The 16,367-nt window shown below is 39.6% G+C and overlaps 1 long non-coding RNA gene across 1 annotated transcript; it reads left to right on the forward strand.

Annotated features, from left to right (window-relative positions):
- The first annotated feature begins 6,986 nt into the window (after positions 1-6,986).
- LOC124065695 lies at positions 6,987-15,997 on the forward strand. The gene is made up of 2 exons (XR_006844480.1): positions 6,987-7,136; positions 15,738-15,997. It is a non-coding gene; the product is annotated as an uncharacterized LOC124065695 (long non-coding RNA).
- The last annotated feature ends 370 nt before the right edge of the window (positions 15,998-16,367 follow it).

A 16,367-nucleotide genomic window follows, 5' to 3' on the forward strand; every position in this document is an offset into this window, starting at 1 on the left:
AAAACGGGTCGGTGCCGACCCTACGCCAGAGGAAGGTTAATCAGAATCAGAATTCCTTCATTTTTCCTAGGAGGGAAATTCTTTAATTGTCTTGATGTCTTTCAGTTCTCCCACAAAAACACACAAATCCATTGAAACATGGGTGTGGGGGGAGGCCTGTTAGGGGCAAAGTATTTTTTGGTTTTTTTTCAACCAGTGTTTCACAAACATACATGACATGAGGTGTACGTCCCTAGGAGGACAAAGAGGAACAAAAGAGTGTGAAACCCAAAGTTCTCATCGTTCCTCCCTGATGTGCACCAAGAGCTTCACCAGTCATTTCCCTTCTGTTTCAGTCAGGCTGAGACACCAGTCATATCCACTATGACGTAAGAATTATTGCAACATCGTATTGCTTTTGTTTGCTGTCCTAAATGAGTATTTAATCTAAATCTAAATCTAAATAACCAATACTTCTTTCTTCCACTGTGCCTCTGTTTTTAAAGTGATTATTGTGGTGTAAAAATCAAAGCAGCTCACAGATTACAGTTGTACTCTGTGTGTGTGTGTGTGTGTGTATGTGTGTGTGAATGCATATTCCTGAAGTTGTGGGGACAAAAGTCTGTTTACACATTCACATTGTGGGGATCCGCCTTAGTCCTGTCTTACACATGGAGACAAAATGCAAGTCCCCACAGCGTAAATGATTTATTGTTATGGTTAGGTGGTGTTTAAGCCTCCAGGAAATGAATATAAATCTGTGTAATGTCCCCACAAGTGCTGGAAACAAGACTCTGTGTAGCTGAACAACCTAGTGACATTTGATGTGCAGTGGTGTCAAAAGTACACAAATTTATTACTCAAGCAGAAGTACAGAAGTATGGGATTTGAAAAATACTAAAGTATAAAAGTACAACTACTCAAAAAAAACACCATCAACAAATGTTACAGTGGAAAACATGATGACCAGCTGTACGTCTAAATATTGTAAGACATGTAGGCACGTTTTTAAGCACATTTTCTTTGAATGTAAAAGCATTCCCATTTGTTATTGTTATGGTTAGGTGGTGTTTAAGCCTTCAGGAAATGAATTCAAAGCTATGTAATGTCCCCACAAGTGCTGGAAACAAGACTCTCTCTCTCTCTCTCTCTCTCTCTCTCTGTGTGTGTGTGTGTGTGTGTGTGTGTGTGTGTGCGTGTATGTGTGATAGCTAAACAACCTGGTGACGCTTGATGTGCAGCCAATCCATACAGGCAGTGCTTTGAGTAAAATGCTAACATACTCACTCTGATTATGCTAATTCGCTAATGCTAGGTAGGTACAATGTCAAACTATAATAAATGTAAAAGACTTGAGTTGTGACGAGGAGGGAACTGAGAGTTACACTTTATGGACATTATTTTATCATTTGAGTGATGAAGACAGCATCCAGAGTTGAACAGACGGTCGGTGACGGTCAGGTGTCTCCCAGTGTTGTCCTGAGGGGTGTGGGAAGGTGTTTCTGGTCAGGAGTGTTGAAGCCTGAATACACCCTTCACACACAGTGATTGATTCTGTTGTCAGCAGTGCACCACAGGTTGACTCCATCTGAGTGTATGGCTCCACCTGCAGGTGAACAATAATATATCACTCAGAGGCCAATTTTAGAATTAGAATTGTTTTCTGAAAAACATGGAGAAAATGATGGCTGTTGACAGTATTTTCTGATTTTTAGAGTGATAAAGAGAGATAAGAGAGATCCCTCACACTGCGTCTGATGCTGATTGCCATCCTTTCGCCTCTCGACTTCAGCAGAGTTTTACAGATCTTTTATGCAAACAACCAGAGGAACCCATACAGTCCAATCCATACAATGTCTCACACAGGCACATACATTGCTGGGATTTGAATAGAACTGGTACAGTGACAGAGAACTGAAGTGCTAAAGAACAGAGTGGACTGATGAAAGAATGATAAAGATGAAAAACTGTGTAGGCTGTGCACATCTGTAGCTGAGGTGCAAAATCCAGTCAAAATCTCATTTCCTGCAAGATTGCAATGCAAAATTATTTCCATGGAAAGATAAATATCAGTAATGACAGAGATAAGTCCCACAACACTTCAGTCAAAACTTGATTGTCTGTCCTCAGATTTTGCTTGAAAGCACCACACTGAGAGCCTCCCATCTCTTCTGTGGACTGTAACAGAGATGAGAACCCCTGCAGATACTGGAAGAGACAGAAGCAAAAAAATCTACAAGGCAGTGGAGACAGTTTAAAGGAGGCAGATCCCGTGTTGAACAAGAACAACGCAGAAATCTCATATTATCAACGTTATTGCTCAGTCACTCAGTCAACTTTCTCATACTGTACTGTACAAGGAATTCTACATCAGCTGGGAACAAAGAGGACTTAATGGTGCTGCGAGTATTTGCAGCAACAGGGCAGTGTATGAGAGACATCACCTGAATCTGCAGCTCCCCTCAGTTTTACAGCTTTGGTTCAATTTCAGCTTCAAATGATCGTTAATGTTGCCTCATGTCTGCGAGATTTGTAAATAAGCAACTAATGTCAATGTTTTTCTTGTCTCTGCTGCCCCCAAGTGGCCAAAACATTAATTACTGCGGGTTTAAAGATAAGAGCAATAACAGATTAGAGAGCAATAACATCACACTCATTGTTAAACCGTTATATCAGATAAGCTAAGTCACTTCGGGCTCTGTCTCCTGGAATATGATTTATTCCACCAGTCACACTCTGCATTTAGAACTGGACCAAACAGCTTCCTCACTCTGGCATTTCACTAAAGTTGACTCCTTTGAGATGAGACACAGTATACAGAAAGAGATGAACTTATCAGATTTAAAAAACACATGCAGCATGTGTTTCCTCTGTTATTATTTGATGGATAAGAATTAAAACGCGGCTGACATCAGTGTAGAGCTGATGAAACAGTCGTAGCTCTTTTTCTCTCTCTTCTCATATCAGTCAAAATAATGCCAACAGTAACCACAGTCCCAAAGACAACCACGGGAATCAGGAACAGCCAGGACCGTGTGTTAGTGTCTCCTATGGGAAACATTTAGCATCATGAGGAGAACACGCTGACACATTGTGTTTTACTGAGAGTATGAAAATAGGAGAATCAGTCTTACTTGTGATGTCCATCTTGTTCTGTCCACCACAGGATATCACAACATTGACTAGAAGAGTCTTCTGTTCAGCAGGGTTTGCAGCCACACATCTATAAGAGGAGCTGAAATCCTGTTGGTGTACAGTGAGAGTACAGAAACTGTACTGTACAGAACTTCAGAACTACTGTCCAACTTCCTGTCTGTCTTCTGGACAGACAGATGGCCTCATTCCATTGGCTTCCTGTAGGATATAGGACAGACTTCAAAATGCTTCTATTGACTTATAAGGCTCTCAATAACAAAGTTCCATCCTATCTCAAGGACCTCGTTGTTCCTTATTGCCCCAATAGAACACTTTGCTCCCAGAATGCAGGTCTGCTAGTGGACAAACTGCTTGTAAAAATGGGCTATACAAATAAAGTTGTCTTGTTTTCATATTTAATGTGTAAATTCTTTTTTATCATCCCTATTTTTAATGTCCATTACCATATCAAATAATTAATTCATTTGTAATTGTGTTTATTTATAGATCGATAAATTCTGTATCTGTAAGAAATAAAATGTAATGCCTCTTTTTGTGTTGTAATTAATTACTTACTTAATTGATTTCTTTATTACTTAACGTAACGCATTACGTAACGCTTGCATGGTCACTCGTGTGCTTTCCGTGTTCAGTCGTGTACTGCCGAAGAGAAGCGCATGATGCCTGTTTAACTCTGTGATGGAAGTACAAGAGAGAATCATTTTCCTTTTGATCGGTAAGTAAATGCTTTTGACATGATGCTTCACCTGACTGTGTGTGTTTGTCAGTGTCTTATGTAAGACACAAAAGGCATTACAAGGTATTTAAGAAACGCAACGTTAACGAGACGTTAAACGCTGCCTGATTCTGCCTGAAAGACAGTATCTTAGAGGGAAGGCACGAATGATTATCATTATTATTATTATGTGTGCGCTGTTTAGTCCCACAGTCCCAAAAACATGCACATTAGGTTAATTGGCTACTCTGCATTGCCCCTAGACGTGAGTGTGTGCATGTGTGGTTGTCTGTCTTTGTGTGGCAAAATAGAGCAATGCACTATTGTTATATTATTTTGAAAATCAGACTGCATTATACAATATACCAATACATTTATGTTTTAAATGTTAACGTATATTTTTGCTTATGAGGATCATACCTGGTCATGTTACATGTGTACCTGATTGACTGAAGCTGCTTGCGGTACTCTGACAAATGTTGCACTCAGAACATACTTAAATTGATGGGAGATGTGGAAAGGTAGTGTGAGTGTGTGTGTGTGTGTGTGTGTGTGAGAGAGAGAGAGAGAGAGAGAGAGAGAGAGCGTGAGACAGTCTTTGATGTAGATACTTCTGAAACATGGCTCTTCTGAGGTGGCGTCCCATGTTTCTCATACTAAAACAAAGTCAAGAAAAATAAACTTGAAATAAATATAAAACACAAGTTGAATTGTAAAAGGCAATTAAATACTCTTTGCTCCTTCACGTGTGCAAATAGACCAATATACCAACAAGAACTCCAGCTACAACTTCAGCAATCGTTTAGGATCTGTAAATGAATGAAAATGCTTTAACTCAGAATATTATCGTTATTATTATTATTATAAGAAGAAGAATAGTGAATTTGCCCAGAAATATGATGATGACACAAACACCCATCAAATTACATAGTGAGTTGATTTTCATTTCATCTGTTTACCCATTTACTAACTAACTGTATAAGTGGACACCACTGTGTGGAGTTGACAGTAACCGTCTCCTAACTGACAGGGTTTGCTGACACACAGCTGTAGATGCCTTCATGTTGACTAGGATCTCCAGAGGCAGAGTCAGGTTGGTGTAAACGTCTGTATTGCTGGTTCAGTTGATTTCCTTCTCTCCTCTGTACCACATCAAGGTAAGATCGGGTGCATTCTTCACAGAACAAATTGTGAAGGTGTTGTAATACCAGCCTGCACTTGAGAGATGTGTTTTTTTGGAAACAGCCCCTGAGCTGTTTCATAACACCCATTCAGACTTTACAGGTCAACTATTTTTTAAGAGATTAAATTAACCACTATAGGCAGACCACTGCACAAAACACCACATCAGAAAGGTTTATCATACATGCTTATTGAAACAACTGTTAACGTTTCAAACATAACCTTCACTTTTGGATGAGTGAGAGAGCTGATAGATAGATCAGCATTAAATTTCAGGTACCAGTATCAGAAAAGTGTCCGACACGGTCTAAAACGTAGTATATATGAGAATGAACAAGCATGCAAGTTGACACATCTGATCAGACACCACATAATTCATTCATAATTGCAATCCTTGCAATGGGACTCCCCAGCAGTGTTCCATACACCTGTGTGCAACTTAACAGATTATGCACAAACTGCACAAAATCCAGTCTATCTATGTATTAAAGGTGGCATTATCAGATCGTTACTCATTATCAGATGATGCTTCAGATATTTCAGGTATCAGAATTGTCAACCAGAAGTAAAAACTGGTATCACAAGATCTCTTACTATGTATGGCTCTTTGATGAACAGAGCAAAAGTCGATCGGGTTCATGAAGTAAAAAATCATTTTATTTGTTTATGATATTTCAGAAGAAGAAAGAGACACAGAGAGGCTCTTTTATTTATTTATTTTATTATAAGTTTTAGTGTCTGATGGTAACCAGCCAACATTACCATTGTAATATCTACAACCAGAGGGCTTCTGCTTTTATAACTTGAGAAGACAAACAGCAAGAATTCTACTTGAGGTAACGTGTGCTATTATTTTCTAACTACTTGTAAGAACTCACTTATTACTTCCTTATTGTCTGAAGTTGTGTTTCTAATTGGACTTGAACAATATTTCATGTTAGGCGTAGTAAAGTTTCTAAATGTTAGGATTCTAAGTGCTCCATACAAGTTCACCTCTCAGCAATAATTTTACTGGTTTTCAGCTCATAATGATAATAATAATGAAAGTATTTATGAATATTCTGTCTTGGCACTGTGTTTTCTACCCCACCGCCACCTGCACAACCATCTTGAATTGTTTGTAAAGTTTCCTCTGAGTAAGACATTAAAGAATGGAGGAGACAGCAATGTCAATGTCAATCACTGAATATTGTCTCAGCACATGGGGTTTGTCAGCCAGCAGCAACTTGACACAATAAAAGCCAGTATAGTTTTTTGTCACTCCAATAATGGTAAGAGAACCAGTGTGCAGGTTCAGCTGGACATGGACATGGACCGTGAGATCAGCTCAGAGCAGATCAACGCATACAACAATCGGCCACAACCCTAAAACCACTGACAGACAGCAGCCTCCCCCCAACTGGGCAGTTTAGGCTACCCTGTCAAATTCTGAAAACAGTTCAGGAATGTCACAAGGACCACAGCAACGACTCCCCACATCCCAACTTCATTGAGAATCTGTGGAATGAACTGCTGAATAAGCTGAATCCACCTTCCGACCAGGTGGGAACCAAAGGATCCTGTGCATCCCGGATGGTTTTAATTTTGCGGCTGATGGGTGTACACACACACAAGCTGATGAACTGACAGCACAGTGTGTTCCTGCTCCACCTTTTATTAAAAGCCATTCACCCTGTTGTTGATCTCTCTCTCCCTGCAATCAACTTAAGCAAAGAATAATTCAGCGAGGTCATCCAAACACGATGGAATTTCCTTCAATAGAATTAAGTTGTCAGTGTTCTATTGAACATGAATGCATTGATCTACACAACCCAAAGCAAATACTAAACATGAATACTGTGTGTGCACCAAATAACATAACATAACATAACATAACATAACATAACATAACATAACATAACATAACATAACATAACATAACATAACACAACTTTCCATTCCCTTTTCCCTCAGAGAGCTGCTTCCTGTTTTGAGAAGAAGACAGAAGTGAGACTGACGAGGAATTCCTGCCCATTTCCCAGGCCACTCCTCCTCAGCCTTATCTGTAAATGCTTTCCCTTTCTGCCTGTTTACAAGTACAATCCTGTGGCAGATCGTACTACTGGTGAGCACAAACTGCATCAAATTACTTTGTAAAATCTTTGCTTTGGCTTTCTTGTTTATGACTTCTGTTTGTATTTGTGTTGTATGTGGGGAAAAATGCATGGCTGCAAACATATTTGTTTTTCAGACTTAACTGCTAATCTGCTGGATTGTGCCTGTTCTGTTGTCTGTAGACTGGATATGTTGCACCTGCAGCTAAAGGTGCAAAGTTCAGTTTGGTATAGTTGTTTGTGTTGGCAATAAGTGAAAGCCTGGGCCCGTCTGACTGCTGATCTCAGCACTTTTTCAGGGATTTTGATTTTTGTTTTTCTCAAGTGGCTGCCAATGCACATTTGATTTTTTATTTATTTTTTGTCTTCTGCTTCGTTCCCCCTTTCTTAGTAAATTGCAAGGAAGGTGTTTTTCGCTCACATCCATTCAGAGTTGTGGTTCTTGTTGATCAAGTCTGACCTGCATGCTTGATAACTGACAGGTGACACTAAAAGCAAAGCAAAGACAAGTCCAAAAGGGCGAGTCGCAGCAGGTTGGAGAAGCTCAGCAGTGGCATTCAATCTGTTCAAACTGCAACAAAATGCAGCATGCAGAGAAGCTGATGTCCTGTTTGTCTTCAGCAAAAAGCAGCACTTTGAAGAAAGCTTTAACATCTTTTTAACTGGTGTTTGTGCCTAACAAAAACCAGTTTGTGTTTGCCTTGATAATGAACAAAATCACGTTCTATTAGAACTCTTTGTGGGACACAGTGAAATGTAAAACAATTCTAAAACATATGAAGAAAGTGTGAAGAAGAAAGCATGCAAAGAGAGTGTAATGTGACCCAAGTGTAAAATGAGAACTCTCCAGTGACGCAATCCAGTTCCAGCCTTCCTTATGGAGGAACTGAAGAGCTGAGAATAATGGACATTTTGCATGACACCAGTACATCACAGCATAGAAAGGATGCTGGCTATGACAGTCTGGTACATCATCTGCAGCAGCTTCCGGCAGGAAGCCAGAGAAGGCTGAGGTCCTGCCTGAAGCAGAAATAGAGCTGGCTCTGTCCTTTCTTATAGAGTGCATCAGTGTTAGCTCACCAGTCCAGTTTGTTATCTAATTGTATTCCCACGTATTTGTAGGCTTGGACAAACAGACAGAAGTGAGAGTGAGTAGAAATTTCTTCCCCTTTCCCCAGGCCACTCCTCCCCTGGCTTTTCTGTAAATGAGAACTTTTCAAGTGGCTGCCAATGCACATTTGATTTTTTATTTATTTATTTGTCTTCCACTTTGTTCCCCCTTTCTTAGTACATTGCAGGGAAGGTATTTTTTGTTCACATCCATTCAGAGTTGTGGTTCATGTTGATCAAGAAAGATCTGAAGACAAATAAAATATGTGAGAAAATTCTTAATAAATGTTTTGAAACTGGCCAGGAGCAGCAGGATGTGAACATAGCCAACTGAGAGCATGCATCTCTTGAAGCTGCCACTAGATGGCGCCATAGCTTTAGATTCATAGTTTACCACTGGTGTCTTGCAGATGATAGTCTGAGGCCATGTTCACATTTTAATGGACACATCAGTTAATATTTGAGTAAATGATAGTCCAAACTCAAAAATCAAAACTGGGATTCTTTTAATGTGAGTTAATTTGGCGTTAAGTGACTAACCATAGTTACTGCTTCAAACCAAGTCTTAAGGTGCTTTTACACCTTCATTGTTTCGTTCAGCTTGAACTCCGGTGTGTGTGCTTGTTTTGGTGTTGTTTGGGCAGATGTGTGGAAATGTAGACTCAACAACTGAACTGCAATCATTCAAAATCATGAAAGGATGGTCTTGGTCTGACAGTTCTCATACAGCTCCTTTGAGGTATAAGAGCAAAGCAGACCAACCATGTGACTTGATGACTGTAGGTATGTAATGTAATCGATGAATTGTGGTATCCTGATTGTCCATACTACAGAATTTTACTTTGCTGGACTATTCTGTGTCAGCCCTGCGATTGACTGGCGACCAGTCCAGGGTGTAGCCCGCCTCTTGCCCGTAGTCAGCTGGGATAGGCTCCAGACCCCCTGAGACCCTGAGGGATAAGCGGTATAGAAAATGGATGGATGGTCTATTCTGTAAACATTACCTGTTTTCTGTCTATCTGTTCTAGGAAAGGGACCCCCCTTTGTGGCTCTGCCTGAGGTTTCTACTGTTTTTCTCTTTGTTAGTATCGACTTTCTATACAGACAGAGAGTGTTGTATGCTGGACTGATTGTAAACACTCTCAAGATCTTTTTGTGACTTTTTGTGACAACACATATGCATGTAACCACATGAGTACAAATATTTTCTCTGATGCATCAGACAGTGAAGCTGATTTAAAACAGAGGTGTGCTGAATTTTTGTTTATTTCTATGTATTTTAGCAGTTCCCTAATAAAATGTAAATGAAACAAGTGAATTTCAGTGACCACCCTTTAAGTCAATGTCAGCTCTCTTTGACTCCAAACTTCCCAACATGGCTCCATGCAGCGCTGATGATGCAACAGGACATCACCACAGCTGTCCAGTGACTTCCCTGTCAGTCTATACGGCTCAGTCTTGGATTGTTTGTATATAAAAATAGTCATGTTAACACATACTGGATGAGAACTGAAAAGCAGTAACATACAGCCCATACCCCCTGTTCCCTTGTTCTGAGCCAAGTTGCAGAAAAGTGCTGAGTTAATTTTATATGAAGAGTTCAAAGGTGTTGATCATGTTGATGAACATATTGGTGTGCAGTCAGTATTAAGGTTCTATAACCACACTGTGTCAGCCACAAGGCCAGATATGACTAAGCCCTGTAGTTCCTTACATTAAAAGTCCTCACAGGATGTGGTTTAAAGACAGCTTTAATTCACACTGAACTGATTGGATGGGTTTATTACAGGCCTGTAACATCCACAGACATTGATTTTTTATTTTTGTTAGAGCATTTGATTTACTGTTGCTTTTGCTGTTTGGATGTTAAGAGATTTTCTAGAAATCTAACCCTAAAAACATTGCAAATGTGTACATAAAAACAAAAAATGTTTCTAAAATAACTTAACAAGCCTATGAGCTTCTACCTCAGCTTTTAATCAGCAAATACAACAAAAAATTTAGCTGCATCTTGTAAACTTGGAATCTGTGAGCTACAGCTTATCTGACCACAATGATACAGCCATCCCACAGCTAATCTCCCACACACACACACACACACACACACACACACACACACATAGTAGGTTTTCGTGCCCAGTGGGAATATTACATAGACTTATATTCAATTCCTGCAGACTTACTCAAACCAAAACCATAACTTGCCTAACCCTAACCCAAACTTTTACCCTAACTTTAACCTAAACCTCAAACTCAACCTAACCTTAAATCAAGTCTTTAACCAAGTTAATCATTTCCCCACAGGGACATGCCTTTAGTCCCCATAAGGTAGGTGAGTCCCCACGCGGAGCTGTGCAAACAGGTTTTTGTCCTATGAGATCATAAAACATGTACACACATACAAACACACAAACACTAGCAAGTGACACCCTTAGAAACGGAAAATCTTATGATAGCACACCAAAACCAAAAGCCTGTAACTGACTTTCAGGAATTCTTTTATGTTGTTGTAGTATATAGATTAGTTAGTGGAAAGTGATTGTGGGGGACTGGTATGGAGGTACATCTTTTTTGTTACATACTTCTAATTCTCTTCATTTCAGAGGTCAAGGTTGTATGTTCGACATTCTAGGTACTCTAGAGGCCTGTTACTCTATTAAAATGAATGCATTGAAAAGGTTCAACTGCCCAACTGTCAGTGAAATACAGCACCAGCTATGTTAAAACAGTAATATATGTACAACTGGAGTCAAACTGCTTAATGAGCACTTCCACCATTAGTACCCAGTTATGCAATAAATAAACACAGATAATAATACTTCTGTACTTTACATTCTGTTTTTTTGGACAATTTAATACTTTCTCCAAGTGCATGGCTGTGTAGTGGGAACCCCGTCACTGTTCGAAATTAAGAACTACGCACACAATGTCCTTACAACAGGAAGGCTGCTTCTTTTAGCTGTTACTACACAGCTTTTACTACTTTCTTGTTATGAAACAGCCTTGTACATACATCTGACACACAAAATGTGTTTTTCACCCTTTCTAACAAAGAAAGAACATGAGATGTGTTATTGAGACATAAATAAATGGAGGAATTTCACAAGTGTATCCTACTGTTCAAAGATCATCTGTAGATAATGTTACTCATCTCTGAGCAAACACTCTCACAGTTTGTGTCAAGAGAAATTATGTTGGTTGTGTGTGTGTGGAGTATCACTTTACAGCAGGCTGATATTTTCAGTTGAAAGTGAAATGCTTGGACAACTATTTGGTCCACATATTCATGTCTTCCACATGATGTGGTGTATTACTGACTTTGGTGATCCCCTGAAGTTGACATTTCTGGCTTTAATTGTCAGCAACTACATACCTGCCAATATTAAGCTGTGAAAACGATGCAGCAGTTCTGACATATTGGGACTGAAGGTAAACCATTTACCATTAGTGTATAGGCCATTTGTGAGAGTGTGCGTCTATGTGTGTTGAAGTACCATCAGTGTCAGGAAGGCTTTCAAAAAGAGGAAGAATAAAATGATTCAGGACTAAAGGCTGTGGAGTGGAGGCAAGACGAGGAGTGAGACAGAAGGTTGTTTTTCCCATCGTGTCCGACACTGAAGCAGGATAGTAGGACGTGGCTTCTAAAAAGCATGCTTTTTGTTGATGTATCTAATGAGAAGAGAATGAGAAGAGTCTTGCAGTAGATGGAGTGAAATTTGGATGCATATGCAGGGCCCTGCTTAGCCATCACTTTTTCAAAGTCTACAGCTATAGTCACTAAGACTAAATAAATAAGTAACTAACACCTCAGCTAATTCCAAAAATTTTGCTAAGTATAAGTCATTCACACACCAGAATATCCAAGTATGGGACCCAGCTTTAAAAACACCGGAATTCTCCTTTAAGGTCACATTTTTGACCACTTCATATAAATTCAAATGTAAATGGTGGTTTTCCACATATGCCAGTCACATGATATGCCATCTGGGGTCAACTCAATGGACTTCAGAGCAGAGTTTTGTCCAGGTCAGGTCAGAGTTATGAACTGACAGAAGTGTGAGGAGAAGGTTTCAGTGAGTTTCACCACAGGACAGGACAGCAGTCTGATGCTATCGTCGTTATCCTACATTAACACAAATGTGACTATTATTCCCATAAAAATTTGGTTGTTTTCTGGTCATGAACTTTTAAAATTGTGGCTACAGTGAAGATTTTGTCTTTAAAAAGGGTGTAAACATCTTCAATAACAAACTTCTACAGTTGTTTAGGAGAAAGCTGCTTTGCTGTGAAGTTCCATGCCAACATGCTAATGACAGCATTGCTAATGTACCAATGTTGGGCAGGTAAAATGACTTTTTCTTGATTTTTTTTTCATTAGATTTGCAGGCCGATGGTCATGAACCAAAGTATTGGGAAAACTGAAATTTTAACCTGATGATGGCGCTGGATAAAAAGTTAGATGATCACCAAAGTTATTACTCTTCATCTTGAGGGGAACATGGATTATTGAACCACATGGCACATGACAATCCATTCAGTAGTTATAAAGACATCACTGAAAACCACAAATGACTGAGAAATACTGATAAGAAGACTGCTTCTTTAAAGTAACCTGGTTCATCACTCACATTCACCCACCATCAGGAGACCAGCTCCTGAACAACCATTAAACCCATGCATCAAAAATGCTGAGTCATGCCCAGGCAGCATTTTGATCAACTCAGACCATAGTTTTACTGTCAGCAGAGATTTGTTTTGTGTCTGTTCCTTGAGAAACATTTCCAAGCCCAGGTCATGTTATGTGCACTGACAGATTACTGCACAGGCACGAGCCCACGTTGGCATTTAGCCTTATGATTTGCTTCTTTTTTAATGTGTAAAATATCTTTGCTTTTAAAATATTGGGCTAAGTATGATTTTGAACGTGTAGTATCTTTACGAGATTTTGTCAATGAAAATATTAAATCATGCAATGTAATGTGTTAAATGTGTGCTATATGTTAAATGTCAATTTTGTGGGAGAAACTCAAAGCTGAAAAGGAAAGCGAAGCTGCGGTTTTAGTACAACAAACAGATTGTCTTTCAACTGAACGTGCCTCCATCAAACTTTCTGAAACAATGTTAAGTTGTGGATTACAGTTAACATTTCCCAATGTATACATGGTTTTAAGACTGTATCTAATGCTTCCTGTCAGCGTCTGCGACAGAGAAGGGTCGCCTTTGTGAACGTCCAGTAACACACTAAGGACAAGAGCGACACAAACTTTTCCAGTGCATGTGTAGCATGTGTAGTACACAGAGCAATGAAACAACGTTCCTCCAGGATGCTACATGGTACTACATAAAGGAGTACATACAGTATTTTGTGCGTTAAGATTTTTTACTGTGTGTGTGTGAGTGTGCAGAATGTATGTGTGTATTTGTGTCAGTCGTGTTCCTGGGAGTTGAGGAGTCTGATGGCTTGGGGAAAGAAACTGTTGCAGAGTCTGGGGTTGCAGATGCACCGTGTGATGTAAATGTCTCTTATGGAGGGGAAAGAGATTCCAGTGAAGAGATTCCACTCCCTCCTCTCCTGCAGGGAGTCAGTGTATACTCCTACTTATAGTGTGTACTGCACAGGAGTGGGTACATAGGTAGGGAGAAGATGAATCTGTGTCCAGGGCCTGTGGTGAACATAATCAATGGGCATGTGTGTGTTAGTTGGTTCTTGAGTCTTAGACAAACACACATGCATGCACACACACACACACACACACACACACACACACACACACACAGCAGTGTCTGTTTTCCCTTTGAGAGAAATGTACACATTTGCAATGTGATCACTGACCCCAGAAATGAAGTACTCTGACTTCTTGTGTTTTGGCTGCTTATTACATTTGATAAGCAAGTGGCCCCAGATTAATCATTATGCTTTATCTTAGTCATAGTAGTACTAGTACTTAGCAGTATTGATGACATAACTAAGCACACGTTTTAAACCAACTAATGATGTCCAAAAGTCTGGAGACACCAGTTTGCATGTATACTACTAAAAGCAATAAACTACTAAAACTGCATTTTTTACTTTGCTTGACTTTCTTTTTTTTGAATCACAAACTTTGGAATAAATTACATTTATTAAAATGTCTTGTTTTAAAAACACTCAACAGTGATTTTGGTCACCATGACTACAATCATTGATGTGTCATATAGCTGAAACAAATTATGACCTTTGGGTTTAAATTACATATCTATTTATTGTTTAACCCATGTGAGGGGCTTGAGATTGTTTACTGATATCCCAATGGGCTTCAGTCTCCATATCAGGCTGCCCACCTTGTGCCTCATGAGACAGGCCTCTGTAGACCAGATGAGAATGAAGAATCAGCCATCAGTCATACCTAATGCAAAGTCATGTTGGATTTGAAGAAGTCAGCACTAGATGAAAAATGTTTTGCTTTTTTTCATTTTATGATCTTGAGGAAGTCTGATTGGGCTGTTCTGTCTTGTTTGTTTGCTTTGAGTCAGCTACCAGCTGCATGTCGTTTTTAGTGCACCTTGATCTTGGAGGACACCACTGTCCATGTCCTTTTCCATTGCAGTGTATCAGTGTACTCCAGCAGCCATAAATTTCTCACTGCAAGCTACCACGTGCAAGTGTTTACACAGCGTAAAAACACACACACACACACACACACACTGTGGTTTAACAATCAAGTGAGTGTGATTCATTTCCTTAATCTCCCGCTTTGTGTCATACCGCCATCAAGGTTGGAGTAGATGTTCCTCTAGTATGAAGTTATTTCAGAAGAGACACTGTGAGGATGAAATAGTTTGTCTCAGGATGGCCTGATAATGTAGTTTCATGTCAAAAGGTTTAATAGTTGAAACACCTGAAATAAAGTACTTGTGGTATCCTGGCAATAAACAAACAAACAAACAAAAAAAGTCTTCACAGCATTCCTTAAGCCCTTTAACAGGTTTGGATAGTGGGGTAAATGGACCTCACGGTTGGATTCCAGAAGAAAAGAGGTGTGGCATGTAGATGTGCATGTATCACACAGACAGTAATTCACCTCTGTTACTATCTCCACACTCTGGTTACTGGCTGATCAACAATGAATGAGTCTTATGCAAAACATCAAGTCTTCAAGGTCTGATGACTTCACGTGTGTCAGTCAAGCAAGACAAACTTCTGGAGTTTCATAATCTCACCCAAACATGCAGACAAACAGAAGTAGAGATGAAGGATTAGACATAGTAAAGACACCATGAGCAACATTTGACCACACATTTCCTTTAAAAGTTGATAATGCGCTTTTCATAATGTGCTCCTGGATATTCCAGATGTGTTCCTTGTTCTGTTTCCTCTCTTGTTTCCTTCCTTCCTTCATCTTAGTTCTTCCTAGTCATAATAATGTTCAAAACATTTGTATACTCCTTAGTCCTTTTCAAGCTACACTATAAATAGGCCCTATGACATCCAGCTAACAGCAGCTTGTTGGTCAACCTGACAGGCTGACAGGATGATCTGCTGACTGCTCCAGTGTTGGTCCCAGTCCACAGCTTCTCATCATCTGGAACATCTGCATGTGGAGGAGCCTCTTTGTACTGCCATGTCCTGCAGCTTTCTTATGGGAATACTTTCTTGGTGCTTGCTTGTGGGGGAATGTTGGGTTCTCTGTATTGCAAAACTTAATTTCTAATCGGAAAGTGTCATGAGATAACTTTTGTTGTGAATTGGTGCAATATAAATAAACTGAATTAATCCATTGTAGAAAAGCCTGTTTCAGTCTTTGGGTTTTTTGTTTTTTTTAGATCAGACGGCAAAAGCATTCACCCTGAGTCATTGTGTCCCTCAACCAAAGTCTGTAAGATCCACTCCTGAGCCTTGTTAGGTGTTTTCTGACTCGTGTGTATGTTTTTGTGTTATCTTATTTGCTTCATAACGCCTCATATTCTTTACTGTGTCAGACTTACCTGACAACTCTATCACTGCACCTGAATACCACATTCAGTGTTTGTTTTGCAACACTTTAAGAATATCATTTTCTTTGTTCTTCTGAGAGGCTGGTACAAGGAAAAATGTCCAACACTTGACTGGACACCTGTGCCATTTCAATGGAGTGTGTGACATGTAGGAGCCA

This window comes from Scatophagus argus, chromosome 2 (assembly GCF_020382885.2).
Source record: "Scatophagus argus isolate fScaArg1 chromosome 2, fScaArg1.pri, whole genome shotgun sequence".
Classification (NCBI taxonomy): Eukaryota; Metazoa; Chordata; class Actinopteri; family Scatophagidae; genus Scatophagus; species Scatophagus argus.